This window comes from Melanotaenia boesemani, chromosome 23, assembly GCF_017639745.1.
Source record: "Melanotaenia boesemani isolate fMelBoe1 chromosome 23, fMelBoe1.pri, whole genome shotgun sequence".
In the NCBI taxonomy this organism is placed as follows: Eukaryota; Metazoa; Chordata; class Actinopteri; order Atheriniformes; family Melanotaeniidae; genus Melanotaenia; species Melanotaenia boesemani.
In genome coordinates this window covers 24,768,832-24,785,833 of record NC_055704.1, presented here as the reverse complement: position 1 = coordinate 24,785,833, position 17,002 = coordinate 24,768,832, and the positions used below count along the sequence as shown (strand labels likewise).

Here is a 17,002-nt window from a genome sequence, read left to right as displayed (position 1 = left end):
TCAAGTTAAAACAAACATCTGTATTTTAATTTGACCGAAGTGTCCCATTGCCGTTTTTTTTTTTTTTTTTACTAGATAAATAGGCTTGTTAGTTAATATATACCCTCACCGGCTACTGTATTAGTTCCACATTCAGATGGTTGGGTCAGAATTAGGTGGAAACATCATGAAAACATGGTTCAGGCTGCTTCTCGTGTGATGGTGTTGGGGATATTTTCTTAGCCCACTTTGGGCCCCTTACCAACATGGCATGCTGACCTTTGGCCGAGCAGAGTCACCTCTACTGGATCTTTAATCTGTTTTATTTAACTGTTTTTCTTTTTATTGTTTTATTGTCTCTTGTTGTTGACTGTTTTTACTGTAAAGGACTTTAGTTGGCCTTGGCTTTTAAATGTGCAATATAAATAAAGTGGACATTGACAGTGGCCTGGTTTAACCAGCACAGCCTACCTGAGTATTGTTGCTGACCATGTCCATCCCTTTATGACCACAGTGGAGCATCTTCTGATGCTACTTCCAGCAGGATAATGCACCATGTCACAAAGCTCAGATCATCTCCACCTGCTTTCTAGAACATGACGATGAGTTCACTGGACTCCAACGGCCTCCACAGCCACCAGATCTCAGTCCAGTAGAGCAGCTTTGGGATGTGGTGGAACGGGAGATTCTCATCATGGATGCAGACAAACCTGCAGCAACTGTGTGATGCTTCATGTCAATATGGAGAAAACCTCTGAGGAAGGTTTCCACCACCTGCTTCATCTATCACACCAGGAATGAAAGCAGTTCTGGAGGAAAAGGGGATTCAACCCGGTACTAGCAAGGTGGACCTGATAAAGTAGATTGTGAGTGTAGCCGAGAGTCTAAAGCTAAATCTACATGTTGCATGTAAAACCAGTCCATGATCCAAGTTGAGCATGAGGAAATGAATGAGAGGGGAAGAAACTGGAGAAAATCAAATGATAGTTCTTCTGTTAAGAGGTAGTTACTCAGGTGTTTGAGGCATTTGAACAAATTAAAAATAAATTGTCCAAGCTTTTTGAAGGTCTTGTAATATTTTTCTTGTACCTTGTCGTATAAAAATTGGGTTGGATACTGTCCCAGTTGCTCATCATACTGGATTTTCATTTGTTTACACATATCAGTGAATCACTCCAACTATTTCACATCTTCCTGGCTATTTGAAAAAAGAAGTAAGAAATAAAGAGGATAACAGTCAGATTTTTACGATTTTTGGCATGCAGAAACAGAGTTGGTACTTGATGTAGTAATAATCTGAATAAAAATGGTTTTAATGATCCTCCAGGGTGGAGGAATTGTTTTCCTGCTTTAGATGCTCCCTGCAGCTGGAACAAGCTGCAGACAATTTCAGAGGTTGCATCCAAACGGCGGTGTGGGCTCAGACAGGTTTTACCCGTCTTGTTTGAAGTCGGTCCTCGTTGGAACAGTTGTATCGTCTTTCAGATGAACTGTAATCAAAGCTTCTTCTGATTTCTTTTGGAGCACAGAACATATTCAGGAGTGAGAGGTTGCTCGCTCCCTGCGTCGAGCATCCAGTCGGCACTTGGATTAGGGAGATGCTGCATCGCCATGGAGACGGGCTGCCTGCTGCTCCAAATGATATGTGAATGTTGGATGGATGGAGTATGAATATCAGGACTGCATCAGCACTTCAGGGTTGTGGTGAGAATGTGTTACAAAAACCTCCCTCCATCTCATTCTCACTTCAGATGACTTGAGCTGCGCCATATGTCTCAACCCTCTGGAGCTGTCGGCACGCTCACATGAGCAACATAGCCTCACACATGATCTTAATCTGGGCCAGCTCATCCCCTAGAAGTACAGCAAGACCCTGTTTTCCTAATAGTGTGTATGTTGGTTGGCAGAGGAGGTGATTTATTTTATTAATTAACTGTTCCCACCCTGACCATGAGGTGTAAATCTGCACAGCCGGATCCATACTACCCCAGAAGGAAGAAAAACATTTGTTAAAGCATGCATGTAAATTTAAAATCCCCCACAGTGATAGTGATGTGAGATGAGAGTAATAAATGGGAATAAAATGGCACCATTTTTATTTTATCAGCAAGAGGACAAAGTTTGATGTTAAGATTTTATTTATAGTGCTTGTTTTGTTCATAAGTCCAGGTGTGTTACGCCTGCCAGTGACCTTTTATATTTTCTACGTTTGCTTCCTCAGATGTGGTGGCAGCGCTCTTGAAGTGCCAACTTTGGCAGCTCTGAATCTTTTACGATTGTCCTTGTTTTCTCTCCAAATCCATGTGGCTTTGATGTCAAACCGAGGGGGGATTGCCTCACTCCGTTTCAGCAACTTCTAATGTGTTTCTGATCTGTGCCGGTGGCAGAGTACACGTTCTCCTCGTTTCTTTCTCTCTCAGCCTTCCTCCCCTCCTCTCTACTCTGTCACTCTCCCACTTTCTGCAGCACTGAGCACTAATTACTGATGATGTCAGGAGACAAAAAAGGGGGAATCTGTCTTGTCACAGAAAATCCACCTGCAACCTGGTAAGAATGGAGACAAAGGAAAGCACTGCCTTAGATTATTGACTAAAGACTCACACAATAATTTGGCTGTTTAGTGGCGCTTTTACACATAATTACACCACGTTGTCGGGCTGATGGATTTTCCTTCGCACTTTTAGGACTTCTCTTCCACGTTGGTTTAAAAAATGAGACAAAGTTTCTTTCTAACTTAACAAATTAAAGCGGACAAGCTTGTTCTTCATAGCAGATTTATTTAGTTGTTGCTCTGTCTCTATAAACTCATTTGGTTTGCTCATCTCCAGAACGTTAAAGGTAAATAATGTAAGAATGACGTACATCTAGAGGTAAAGATGGGCACAGAAATGACGTCAGCTGGTAAGCACACGTTCGCCGTACTTTCTTCTTCTGTGATGCTTTTAAGGCGTTAGTTATCCCAAACGGTTTCCCAAATTCTTATTAGTGTTACTCACATTTTAGTAATTTCTATATGTGATAGTTTTAGTCCAGTTTTAGTTGACAAAAACCCAAAAATGTCTTAAGTGTAGTTTTAGTCTTAACACAGGAACGGCCAAGATGGGGATTTTGACCCTTTTGAAATCTGCGTATTTAATAACAAATAAAATCATGAAGCTTTTCTGGTCCCTGACTTTTCCTAAAATTAGCTATGTGAATTTTCATCACAGCTAGTTTTAATATTTAGTATCTAAAGAACAGAGGAAATATGATAATTTCCTCCTATTTCAGCCACCGGTGGTCCTTCTGACCACACAGGACTTTGTGCTGTTCAATGTTTAGTTTCCCGACATTCTGGATCAGATAATATGGAGGTTTTCTGTGAAGAGTGGTATGCATAGATGCTGTAGTTTACAGTATATGGGACCTTGAAGGAATAATTGCATTGCTGATACTTTTCAGCTTTTGGCAGACGGATTACGGCACAACAGGCAGTGATGTCTTGCATATGTCTGACAGACCACCCACGAACATTTTCTTCCAGTCTCATCAACAAAACTCAAACAAGTTTAGTCATGTTTTGGTCATCAAAGAGCTATGTTTAGCTACGTCACCGTATCATTATCATCATAAAAAAAGGGGCATCAACGAAATAATTTCATCATCGTCATCATTGACGAAAACAACACCGTCTAGCACCTATCCAGCAAAGCCGGTACTGCAGTCTGATAGCTCAGAGGGTTCTTACTTCATATACACATTTTTTTGTGTAGGAACAGACCAGAGCAGCACAGTTACTAAATTCTCACAGAAATGTTGTTTCAGGAGCAAAAAGACCAGACAGAAAGACGAAGACAAATAACTGGTCTTGTTGTTGCTGAATGGGGTGTTTATTTCACCTGGGATAGCAGCTGCCCCATAAAAGCAGCCAGACCAGGTTCAGTCCTGGCGCCTCCCTGACCCACTTTCTCATCAGCCGATAACGGTACAATAACGGACACCAGAGCCCACATAATGTCAAAAATAAAACAACATAAAAAATGCTTGTGTGTGAAACAGACAACGTCTCACACGTTTTACCATTTCCATTTGGAGTGTTTTTAATTTCATTATTGATGACATCACAATGAAGTTACGACTAATCTGTAATCAATTAATTGATTTTGATCGGCCTGACTAGTGGACTCTTTAACACACTAGTAGATGTCTATCCCTAGTAGATGGTATATAAGTCCCTTACAACAAGCATGCCTTGAGTTGTCTTAGAAACCTCCCGTTATTTTTACCGTTGGTGATCTTTTGAGGATGCGTACAAATGATGCTTTAAACTAACATAAAATGTGTAAGGCAGCCATGACAATCACACATACGCATAAATAAAAGCAAGTATATTTTCAGCATTAAAAGGACCATAGAGGAAATTACACAAAGTGGAAGTATTTACCTGTAGTGCAGTCATAGCTGCACCTGAGGCCACTGGACTAGGGCTGCAACTAAAGACTGTTCTGATGTTCGATTAGTCACCGACTATTAAAACGACTAGTCGACCAATCGGATTATGTATCTCATAATTATTAAATGGATCTTATTTCACTTCCAGCTTTGAAATCTTGCATGAGGTTGTTAAGTAAGTCCAATGTGCCTCCTCTTTAAATGTTCGAGCACTGCAGACGTACTTCCGTGGTACACAAGGTCTGCTTTACAAATCTCACATGTATTTAATTTATTTTTTAAGTTTAACGTGAAGTTATCCCAGATTTTTAACGTTCTCTGCCGCCGTTTTGTTCCGTGGTCCACCGCCATATTTTTCCCCTGGCGGACTTTACTGCACATGTGCAACTCTCAGCAGAGATAGGAAAGAAGACGACGTCTCACTCTCTATTTTTTTTTCTTTGCGCATGTGCATTGTGCAACTCTCAGCAGAGATAGGGAAAAAGAAGATGTCTCACTCTGTATTTTTTTTTTTGCCAACAATAGTCGGCGGGTAAATTCATTGTTGATTATTTTTATTGTTGACTATTGTTGAATGTCGACTAATGGTTGCAGCCCTACACTGGATCCACTCGTTTATGTCCGGATGGCCACCGTCCATTCTCAGCTGTGCTTGGAATGTGAAGGCTTTGCTGTGCCCATCTTTAACACTAGCAGTCAGTAATTCTTTCCACGCTGTACCTTTAATATTTTAATACGACGATGGAGAATGATTGGGACAGAAATAGTCCCAGTTGCTTGGTGGAACACTTCATATCAGCTGATACAGTAAATGTTGCATAATGTTATCCAAACATTTTTTATATTTTTCCATAAATGTGGACCCTATTATTGTTTTTTTAGGGACTATGATGCTGTGTTTGGAAGTGATCCAGTACTAAATGAAAGCACTCACAATCTGCAGCGTCAGTGGGCGATTGTCTGCATCAATATGAAGGAGCTTGTTTTTGCTGTTTTCTCTGCCATGCTATTTAGTCTGTGTGTGCATCTGTAAGGGAGAGAGAACTGATCTAGAATCAAAAAGACACATTTAGCTAATAAAATTACTTCCACTTGTCTGCATCAGATGTCTCGGCTCTTTTCCTCCTAATTGACTTGCAGCAGTCATTATGACCACAGCAAACCGTGCAGACAGGAGTGTTTTCATCCATTTGTAGCACAGCTACCCAGTCTAGGGTGAAGTGTGAAGTGTGGCATGCCATTTTCTATCTATTTTAGTGTAATGTGTAGTTTTCTCTTCTGTATTTTCTACATGTATATTCCTATTCTCCAGCTCTGTAACATTACATCTAGTAGATGTGTGACATTTCTTACCACGTTTAAAATGTAAACTAAAAGGTTGGATGCTTCCCTTCGTTCATCTTTGTTTGACTTGTCTGCTTTCACATGTGATGAAATATTTAAGATAATTTATATATTATTCCATTTTTAAAGCAATCTGACATAATTTTCCATTCTTAAAACTGTGCGTCTGACTTATTTTTATGGCACATTGACATTCATAATGTACATTCCTGGAGCCCCCGTTGCCCTGCAGCGTCCATGCTGAGAAGCTGCACATCACAACTTTTCTTTCCAACCCTGGGCATCACCAAAAAATCTCTGTTTCACCTTACATCATCAGAATCACACATCAGCTGGATAGCAACAGAATGGCTGTTTTGAATGCGCACTGTGGCTGATTCATCACAGAAATGCACGAGCACATTATTTGAGGAGGGGAGGAAGAGAGAGAGAGAAACATCAGACTTTCTGACTGGAAAGATCTCAGAGAAGAGATGGGATGCAAAAATCTGCCAAAGTTTAGTAGCGGGGCTTTGTTAGGAGATAAAATGGGTCTATAAGAGGTTAGGTATGAAAAACTAAAACCAGAAAAGCTGTTTGAAGCGTTGTCTTTCATGATAATAGAAGATCTCGGTGACTTCTCTTGCAGCTGCATCACTACATTGTTCCTGACCTGCCTGGTTTAACCCAAAACAGAAGGTTTGCCTTTAGGGACTGATCAAATTAATTCTTGGATCTGTGCACGTTGCCATGGAGATACCTTAAATCTGACTGGAACCACTCAAAGAGAACATCTCGCTTGTCTGCAGTTCCTGATGGACCCTGCTGGTCCTGGGCAGCTCGTCTTGGTGACTTCTTCCAGAGGACAATGGGAGTGATAGGATGCTGCCAGCAGCAGCAACTACTCAGAGGTGTTTCCATAGCAACCAGCAAACTCAGAGTGCATTAATGGGTTGCTGAGGTGACTGCGAACATCGCTGAAATGACACACGTCCCCCTCTGCCTTGCTTTTCCCTCTGTCAGTCTCTCCCCACACAACCCGAGAACGTGCTTTCTCTAATCTTTGACCCTCTGGAAAGTGATGACTGCAAGCAACGCCTCGGAGGAGAGGCAACTGTGAGCCTGTAAACACACTCGCAGACAAGAAAACACTTAACTCATAGTACTGCTCCTCTGCAGTTTCCCAGGTGTATTCCTAAGTACATCCACTGGGACACAAACCCTCCCACAGCTCAGACATCGTAACTTCCCCTGCTAAGTTTATGAAATAACAACCCTCTCTGTGCTGCTGCACAAGCTCTGGAGCCTTTTGATGTTCTCCAAAGCACAAACCTCATTTGTATTCAACTTGTGTACTCAGTTTTCTCTAGACCGTTTTGATTCAGTCCCCCCCTCACCAACACATTTCTCAATGTTAACATGTTGTTCATGTTTCTACACAGCACGGGACACCTTCTCATTTCCACCTCAGTGCAACTGTTACAACTGCAGATGGATGATATGTGTAATTAGACTCTACACTGGGAGAAAACCATTGATAGATGCTTTACAGAAATATTATCTGGATGTCAAGTCTGTGTGACTGCCAAAAGGCTGCAGATGTCAAAAATATTCCTATTTCTCAAAACTATATCATAGTAACGACATGTCCTGCTGAGAAAGTTGTTTGGGAAGAGGTGCATCTGATGGATTTAAATTTTGTTTTGGCTTTTTGGAAAGGAAATGTGGATGAAAACGTCATGTAAGCGTAAAGTTTCAGCAATCAACTCTACATCTCTAATGATCTCCACCCGCAGCCTGGTAACCCTGCTCTCCCTCTAAGGCTGCACATCTTGCACATCTCTATTTTATTTTTATCTTTATGCTGTTCTATTTTCTATTTTACTCTGATTTTACTTTTTCAGCTTGCTTGCTTTTACATGTTTAACTGTAAAATTTAGCTGAGACCAAGAACACAAAATTTCCTTGCCAGTAACGATGCATGTTATTTGGCACATGACAATAAAGAATCTTGAATCAGCACATACCAGTTGGAAGTGGTATGGATGTGGAAGCAACCAGTTACACTGGAGCAACATGAACTGACACATCTGCAGAGGAATAGTGAGCAGATTTTACATTCTGGTGTCGTCTGTTAAAGAAGCAGAAGCTTTGTATATGCTTCTCATGAACTAGTTCAAAGTTCAGTTCCCACAGGTTAAAATGAATAGTTCGCCATTTAATTTTGTACTAGTTTAAAGTTCAGTTAATTTCCATTTTTTTAGGCTAGAAGTGAGAATTAAAGACTGGACTTGAGAAAAAAAAGAAATTATAGTGTTACGTCTTGTAATGACATAATGTAATTATTTAAATCACCTAAAATAATTATGCATATAGAACAGATGTGTGGACAGATGCCAAAAATTGTTTAAGTTGTCTAAATAACCTTTCCATATTTCAGTTTACCTATTCCTTAAATGTTACAACCCCCCGCAAAAGTAAATAAATAAAATAAAGCTGCACACTGTAGAAATATTATAAATAGATATCTTCTCCCACTGGATGGATGCTTCATCTCTACATGTCTTCTCAAATTAGAAGTTCATGAAGTTTAAATTCTGTCTTGTTTTTTAATCGCAGACGAACTTAATTTGCATAGAAATGTTTCAGACAGTACCTAATATTCCTGTAAATAATCAAAATCAGACGAGGCATTTGATGTTTGTGCAGCATCCGGTGTTTCCGCTGAGCGTTTCTGGTTTGTTATGGCAGAGTGTGCAGTGCATCATGGGAAATGTAGGCAGTGACTGTTCTGGGACCTCATATAAGCTGAACGACTTAACGTTAAAGTTCTTTATGTGCAAATACATTTCGTTCAGTTCAACGTTCACAACAAACATGTTCAAGGAACTCGCTATTTGAACTTCTTGTGCACAACACTGAGAGGCACTACTGAACATTTGTTAGTGCGTCGCCCCCTAACGACGGAAAATTCAGCCTCCATCTTGCATCCTGTCTCTTCTCTGAGATCGCTCCAGTGGGTAAAAGTCAGTCTGATGTTGACTCTTGTCTTATCTCTTCCTCTGTTACTTTCTTTGATGAATCAGCCAGTGTGTAGATATCCAGTTGTTGTAAAGCGAAACTCGGATGTAAATTGATGCAGCACCCTGCAAGAACTAGTAGTAAAGTGCAGTTTCTCAGCTTTGGGACGCTGCTGGGCAACAACGTCTCCAGGAATATGTACGTAATAGGTGAATGTCACAATGAGTCAGAAACACACATTTTTAAGGTCAGAAAGTTACATAATTCTACTTTAAATAATTGAATATATGCTTAAAAAGACTATGTAGCTATTTTCAGTTTTTAAATTTGGTTCATCCGATGCAACCTTCACTGAAGTGTCTCTGCTATAAATCAAGAAGCATCTCAGCCTTAAATGACAACAACTGTCAAAACGGAGGGTGAGGTATGAGGAAGGCCCAGGCCCCTGCATCAGTCTCCTTGACACCCCCCGACACCGGCATCACTCATCGGATCAAACACATACTGAGAAGAGCATCAGTCAAACACACACGGGCCTGTCAGAGGCAGAATTTTAGATGGGTCACTGTGTCCTTGTCCTGCTGCCTAACTCAGGAGGAGGAGAATAAATCAAGCGCCTGTCGTCTCCATCCTGGCCTCGTGATCAAGCAGATAAACCCCCGATGGGAAATCTATAAAGCAAGCCCCTCCTCAGAGCTCGCAGACATGTCGAAGCTAACGGCAGAGCTTCCTCTGTGTGTTGACAAGGTGGACGGAGGACACAACAGCAGACATAAAGACTGATGGATCAGCCAGACACTTGAAGTAGATGTTTTAGAGTAATTTGTTTACAAAAGATGTGTTTTTCTTCTTGTTTACTTAATTTGAAAAGGGAAAAAATCACTTAGCTTAAATGCATTTGTGGATAGGAAAGAAATGAGAGGTGGCTTAAGACTTAACACATGCAGCCTATGGTACAAATTACATGGCACAAAAAAGTAAAAGACATTTGGGAATCATAGTAAATAATCATCAGCCAGTTATGATAATTTTACATTAAGAGTGCATCTTATAGGTAAATCCAGCACGTGAGGGCTTGCTTAACCCCGTTACCTGACCTGCCATGCCTTTGGTTTTACACCCATCCAGCTCGTGGGGTGTAAATACAGTTTTGTACCACTGGTCTTGTTTTTTTCCCCCAGTATACCAAAGATGTTCACACAAATATGGTGATTTTGTTGTAAATATGCCCCATCAGCAGTACACTTGCTGTTTTCACAGGCTGAGATTAATTGCGTGGAGTAACTTTCTCTGCTTTTGCCCTCAGGTCCTAATTAAGAGGAATTCAATTTGCCTCATCTTGTAATTATGAATCCGGGCGGAGAAGAGTTTTCTTTGGACCGAGTGTAAATACAAACAACTGAGGAGTGGAAGAAAGAGAGACGTTGAGTCTGGTTAGGTTGGATGTTTTACAGCTTTGTGAAGTAACAGATTCATTTCTTTAGAAACATAAATTGCAGCAGTTGATGCTGCCATCTGCAGATTAAATGAGGATATTTATTTAGCTGAATATTTCATGACTGCATGTCTTAAAAACTGCACCATAAGAGAGACTTGACACACACCAACACACTTCATTCATGTCAAACACTGCCGATTTAGTCACAAAAAAGTGGTTATTTGTGCAAGCATATTTTTATGTTGCAATCACTGAAAGGCCGTTGCAGAGAGATAACAGCAGCGTTTAAGCTGCAAGGTCACTGCAACTGGCTTCAGAATACCTCAGCTGTGACCTGTGAGCTTAGATTGAAAGGCCTTGGGGATCAAGATGCGAAAAAGTCACGTGACAGCAGATTTTCCATACTGTTGGCTCTGCATCTCATTCCTCGCGTTCAGCCTGTCACATCTGATCAGAGCAAGGCGAGCCTCAAAGCTCAGTCTTGTTTTTAGCACAAACAGGAAAGTTATTATTCAGAAGTTTCAAGTCGTCTGAGGTTGTTGACAGACGGTGAAAAGGTGGCGGCTGACTCAGGACTGAGTTGATGACAGAGTATTTCTAAGCTTTGTTGGAGATGAGCGGTTAAGGCTGGGGCAGCAGGTCAGGGCTGCAGTCGGCCTCTGTGCTCCACCCCTCCTCCATCCTGGTAACACTAATTACATTACTCCTGGGGAGATGGGATAATCATATCTTAATGAGACATAGGAGATTACAGAGCTCTGCATGACGTGAGTCTACCAACAGAGCTGTTGATTTTCATATGCTGGATCTGCATACATTGTGGTCTTAAAACCTATTTCACACCACATCTGTTTTACTGCAAAGCACAGACATGAATGATATTTCTGGAGCATTAAGCATCAGTCAACATTTTCCTCCTAATGCCGTCTAAAATTTACAGAAAGAAGTCATGTTTATTCATCACAACAGTGCAGTCTGACACTCAGCGCTCCTTTCATGCCACTCTGGTTTTTTGGCAGCTCTGATAGAGAGGCCTTAAGAAAAGAGGCTTTCCTGTAACCGTTCTTCAAACTGGTCTGACTGCAAAGGGGATTCAATTACTTAATAAGAAGAATTAAACAATGAGAAGTCCAGTTGTGATTAACTGGAATTGGTCCAAAACTGTGAAGATGGTGAGATGAATTGATTTTAGAAAACACAGAACTATGGGTGGATTATATATATATATATATATATATATATATATATATTAGTGGATTTGAGACATTGAAAGAGCCACAATCATGATGGCCTTTAAATGCAGAACAAAATTATTTCCTCAACTCTGATTTAATTTATTTATGTATTAGATTTATTCTTCTTTCCTCTGGGACTAGTTTCTGCTCATTGAGATTATCACTTTCCCCTTCTGGGGGATTTGTCACTTATCCCTCCTGCGGTGGGCAGCAAAGCAAGCTATTTAGTGACGCTCCCTCAGGGATGCATCATACAATAGGATAACGCAACAGCAGATTGAGAACATTTTCTTTAGCAACACTAATAGCTGTTACTCCCACTCAGCTGGTCAGAAAAAACCCTCACATGCGCTCCTTTTCCTTACAGAGGCGGCCACTTCTCAACAGTAATGTCACCACTCCTCTTCCTCTCCTCACACCATTCAGCGTTCTCATTTCCCTCCTAATCCCCTGCTGTTAGCTCTCCTGCTGATCCATAACTAGCACCTGTTTAGGAGTTTTATGAAGCCATATCACTTCAACACATCCACATCCTGCAGAGAATCCTGGAAAGACCTCATTATCGCCCCATCAGCTCTGCGAGTGGCTCCTCTGTCTAGCGACCGGCCACTATCCCATCATCATCCCACCAGTTTAAAGGGCACAACCGCTCTGAGAAATGATGCCCGACCCCCCTTTTTTTTGCTTTGCAAGCAAATTGTTGTGATTAGAGGTTTGACAGTTTTCATTAGCAGGTTTTGTAAAGAAATAGCTGTAGGTCTGCACAACATGAGCATGAATTGGCTTTCTTAAATGATAGGCCTTTTTTACCGCAGTCATTTTGACTAGAAATAGCACACACTGGAGCATTTAATGAGGGTTGTGTGCATTCTGCACCAGACCAACATGCATGTGTGCAGATGCAGAATGCAGCCCTCTTTAACACCCCTGAGCTTGTACTTGTTTTTTTAAATAAAAAAAAAAGTCTGACATTAAAAAGGCCAATTGAAAAAAAAATAGCTAATTTATTAAAATTCTATACAAAGATAAAAAGAAATTTGGCTCATAGTGACTGAGTGAACCTTTACAATTTGCCATTAAGAAGATGTCTGGAGTAGGAGAGTGCAGAGTGCTATAATTTTTACAGTTCTTCTTTAGTTAGAGCAGTGTATGTCCAACATGCCACCGGGCATTTGGCAACCAATTATTGAAAAACAATGTTATGGCAAAATAAAAAATAAAACTTTCCACAGGCTCATTCAAATATTCCCCAAGTAAGGTTTATTGAGGACAGGATTAAATGTGCAGGAAAAGTGCCGAACACTGATGGAAATTTATTCTCTTTCATTTAGACCAGGGTAAGTCTGGATGTTTACATGCAAATGGTTTGTATGCAAAGGAGAACCTATTGGACCGCTCGCAGATGTTCCAGTTCTCACACACCTGTACTGCAATGCTGTGACAACACCTGCATTCGATTTGGCTCAGAAGTCGGATCTGGGAATCAGATCCATCTTTAATGGGTGAAGGCGGGGCTAGTGAGTCTTCCCCGACTTCAGGGGGCGTATTTCCAACTGGGAACTGGAAAAATTCGACATCCGAGTACAAATCAAAGGCGCCAACACTGAACGATGTCGGCCGCCATTGTTCTAAAATGGAAAATGCCTGAGCTGAAGTGAACCATGAGAAGGACTCCGCCCCGCTGGGTTTACCAGCGGTTACCAGCCCAACTGTCACCTTCAGATTCAGTCTTCGATTCGGAAGAGAAACTGCACCACGTAACCCTATGTTCGAGCGCGAGAGCACATTTCACCAGCGTCGGCGACGCCGGCCCTACCACGCAGGCCCTACCACGCAGGACCTACCACGCAGGCCCTACCACGCAGGACCTACCACGCAGACCCTACCACGCAGACCCTACCACGCAGGACCTACCACGCAGGCCCTACCACGCAGGCCCTACCACGCAGCTACACGGGGGAACAATTAATTAATTAACGAGTCTTATTTACCAGCTATGGCATCATGAATCATGAACGGTCAACTTGTCTGTCTGCTTACGTCATTTCTAAAAAATAAATCAAACGTTACAATCAAACAGTTACTTTTTACTTGAGTAGTGTTTTCACCAAATACCCTTACTTGAGTCATGTTTTAGATAAAAACTTTTAGCTTCTACTTGATTGTTATTTTCAAGTAACGCTTCTTTTACTTGGATCCAGTTTTTGGCTTCTTTACCCACCTCTCATCTTCCCTTACAGTTAATCTCAGTCCAATTTTGTGGCTTCAGTTTGCAGATCTAATTCTGTCGGTGTTTCTTACACTATGTTGTTTCTGAGCACTTCTACTCCTGAACACACCAGGTAGGTGGAACTTGGGTTGTACGGTAGAGTTGGAGGAAAGGTGACTTGGTAACTTGGCATTTAATTTTGCAGCTAATTTGCACATTTTCTCTGCTGTATTTTTTAAACTGGTGCTGCAGTCATCCAGCGATCTTAACAGTTTGAGTTAAATATCTTTGTTGGTCCATTTCACCAGAAATAATGAACCTGCGCAGTTCAAGCACACCTTGTTGTATGGTCTTCACAACCAGAGCCACAACCTTCGTCATTAGGCAAATTAATTTAATCTGATTATTAGATTCGATTTTTTTCATAGTTTTGAACTAATAGGGAAGTTTCCTGCTAAAAATGTGTAATTTAGTTTTAATGTTTGGAGGAGTGAATCTACTGAGATTTGTCTGTGTTTTTAGTGTACATGTGAGGGTAATATTGATTTAAATCTGCACTAAGACATATTTTTGTGTTTTTCTGTGACTACCTTAACACAAAAAATATATATCTGAACAATCATCTTTGAGCAAATAATGCCAAGAACAATATTTCAACAACAAAAAAAACCCTGCTGTGTTTACATACTGGTTTTCCTACGTATTTTCCCAAGTAAATAAACAGCACTATCATTGCTCTTCATTTCTTTACAATTTAACCTGAACAAAGGCTTTGAGAAGCATAATTACAGTCCCAGACCCTTCTTGGAGAGAAGGGTCCTCAGATGACATTTTCATCTGGTTGGCAGCCCTGACAGTGTCTTCTAACTCTCCCCCATCTCACATAATCTCCGTCTCTTCTCATTCCACGTTCTCACTACTCTACAATCAAACTGTCAGTCACAGTTAAGGCTCTAAATACCTCACGGTTCCCCAATCAGACACACCACTCTGGCTTCACCTCAGACGGGTTCCAGTCGATCCTGCGGCTCCATCTGTCCATCACACCCCGGCTAATTTTTAATGACAAACTCCTCATCGCCTCAGGACGACTGCTTCTTCACATGCAGAAAATGGCTCAAAATAAAGTGACCTTCCCTGTGTTGGTGCTTTGTTTGAACATATGCAGTTAAGAGATGAAGTAATCCTCCCAGCCTGTTACAGATGAAGCAACCTGCTGCAGCACTGACAGCGCTGTTACCTGTGAAGCTGTTAGTGCACATTACAGTCAGTGTCTGCTGCTGGCTGCAGCTGATTTGCAAGCAGCTCACATGCAGACACGACAACCTCACGTTTGGCTGTGAGTGCAGCTTCTTGGACACAATGTTCGTCTATCACTCCTTCAGATGATCCACCTCATAAAACTGCTTGCACTCTGTGACTCCTTTAACCTCACTGTGTTTAGATTTATCGACGGGTTCGCGGCTCTATAAAGCAAAGGGCTCATTTTCTAGACAAAGAGGCTTTTCTGGCATTTATGTTGTTCTTTCTTGTTCACTCGGAGTTTCAGAATGATCTGTTTATTTATCCTGAATAATCAGTGCAAGTAGGTGAATATGATTTTTTACTAATGCTGCAGTCTTGTTGGGACATGGTGTCCATCCACCATCCCTCCAGACCTCCATCCATCTGGACCATCCAGTCTAGCACAGCATTCATCAGTGAATAAAACTGTTTGAAAACGAGTCTTCATGTATTTCTGAGTCCACTGCAAACATTTCTCTTTGCGATTATTGGTTAAGGAAGTCTGAAACACAGTTTAATGCTCACCTGCAGCCTCTAGAGTATCCTGCATGGAGAGGTTCACCTGCAGCTTCAGACACCTGCTGCTGCTCTCTGAATACGATGCATTTTACTAATGCAGACTTTTCTTGATCTGCTTTTATCTGAACCAACCTGCTTGCTCTCTGAATCACTCATTCATTTATTAACAGTACGATGATCTCACTGAAGTTTTTTATGAAATGACAAGGCATTGAGGCATGTTATGTTTTTTTAATTTACAAAAAGATCCTTTTTTTTTCCTCCAGACTGCATGGAAACTGGGACTGTATTAATAACGTGGAACAACCTCCTTCAGGAGTTTTCCTTTAATGAAGCTCAAGATCAAACCTGTCTGAGATTATCAGTGATCTGAACAGTTAACAACACAAGATAAATCTAACACAGAAAAACTAAAACCCAAATGTTTCATTAACTGAATCCTTTATTCAGAATAATCTGGAACACCATGGATATTTCTGTTTAAATGGGCTTTTAATGAGTCCTCCTGCTTTTTAAACCTAGGCACATTGGAAAAATTTATCCCTTGTTATTTATTTGTAATGTTAAAAAGCTGAGTTTTAGCACACCCATGCTGAATTAAATATATTAAAGTGTAGCTTTCACACTTTTTAGTTTTTATTCTGAGCAGGTTTTGTTGCAGCCATGTGAGGAAAAGCCTGGAAACGTGTAAACGGCTCTGCACAAAATAACTTTCCTGCCTGTAAGATGAGCTGAACACATCCTTCTGATGCTCCATGTTGGACCTGAGGAGCAGAAATATGAGTGGCTCTAAACACGACTCGCTCTCAGCTCTCTGATTCAGAGCTCCTGCAGAAATGAAAAAAAAGAAGTTTGTCTGTGGATGACACTTTTTTCCCAAATCAAGGAAAAAGTTCCTTGCACTATCCCAAATTGCCATTGCTTGTTTCTTTAAGATACACTAGCAGCAGCTGAATAAAAGTTGTAATGCAATTAATAAATAATGATGATTTAGGCTTTATGGCAATATTATATTTAATGATCTTATTTAGAGATTCTGATTGTTGTGTTCAATGTTTACCTTTGATAGAAAACAAATGGCTGGACTGTAAACTGTAATGTTTCTACTAGAGGAGGTTTCTTATTGGCTACTATATCTTTAAGATCCTCATCAGCAGAAGGAAGTGATCTACTTTCTTAATCCTCAGGCTCAGATAGAATCTGGAGTTGATATCCTCTGTTGCTCTGATTTCCAGCTGACTTGGCTGGCTTTTAATGTGACAAATTCAGAGAGCTGCACTTTTTCAGTTTGTGCCTCTGTAGCCTTTTTTAGACCTGGTGTAAAACCACTGTGTAACTGCTGTGACCTCTTTAAGCTAATTAAAAAAAAAATCCGTCCAGGTGGCAGCTGTGGGGCAGGCAGGCCAGAGGAAGCAGAGGATAAAGGGCAGAGGAGCGGGTTTCATCCAAACACTCAGGTGAAGACCTCACACACTAATGGCCTCTTCACGCTGTCTGTGTGTGCATGTCCATGACTGTGTCTTGTGTTGGGTCATGTTACATCACCATAAAGCCTCTCAGACT

General features: G+C 41.0%; 2 protein-coding genes across 3 annotated transcripts in view; one reads left to right on the top strand and one right to left on the bottom strand.

The window, feature by feature from the left end:
- Positions 1-17,002, bottom strand: part of lhfpl3 (LHFPL tetraspan subfamily member 3) — a 48,402-nt gene that overhangs the window by 15,693 nt on the left and 15,707 nt on the right. The gene's annotated exons all lie outside the window — the stretch shown is intronic.
- The window catches only part of orc5 (origin recognition complex, subunit 5), a 28,395-nt gene continuing 28,210 nt past the window's right edge, over positions 16,818-17,002 (top strand). Inside the window, exon 1 of one of the 2 annotated variants that reach the window (XM_041977365.1) lies at positions 16,818-16,896. The gene's annotated coding sequence lies outside the window, so the exon portion shown is untranslated. The remainder of the gene's footprint in view (positions 16,897-17,002) is intronic. The other variant, XM_041977364.1, reaches the window with a different exon arrangement.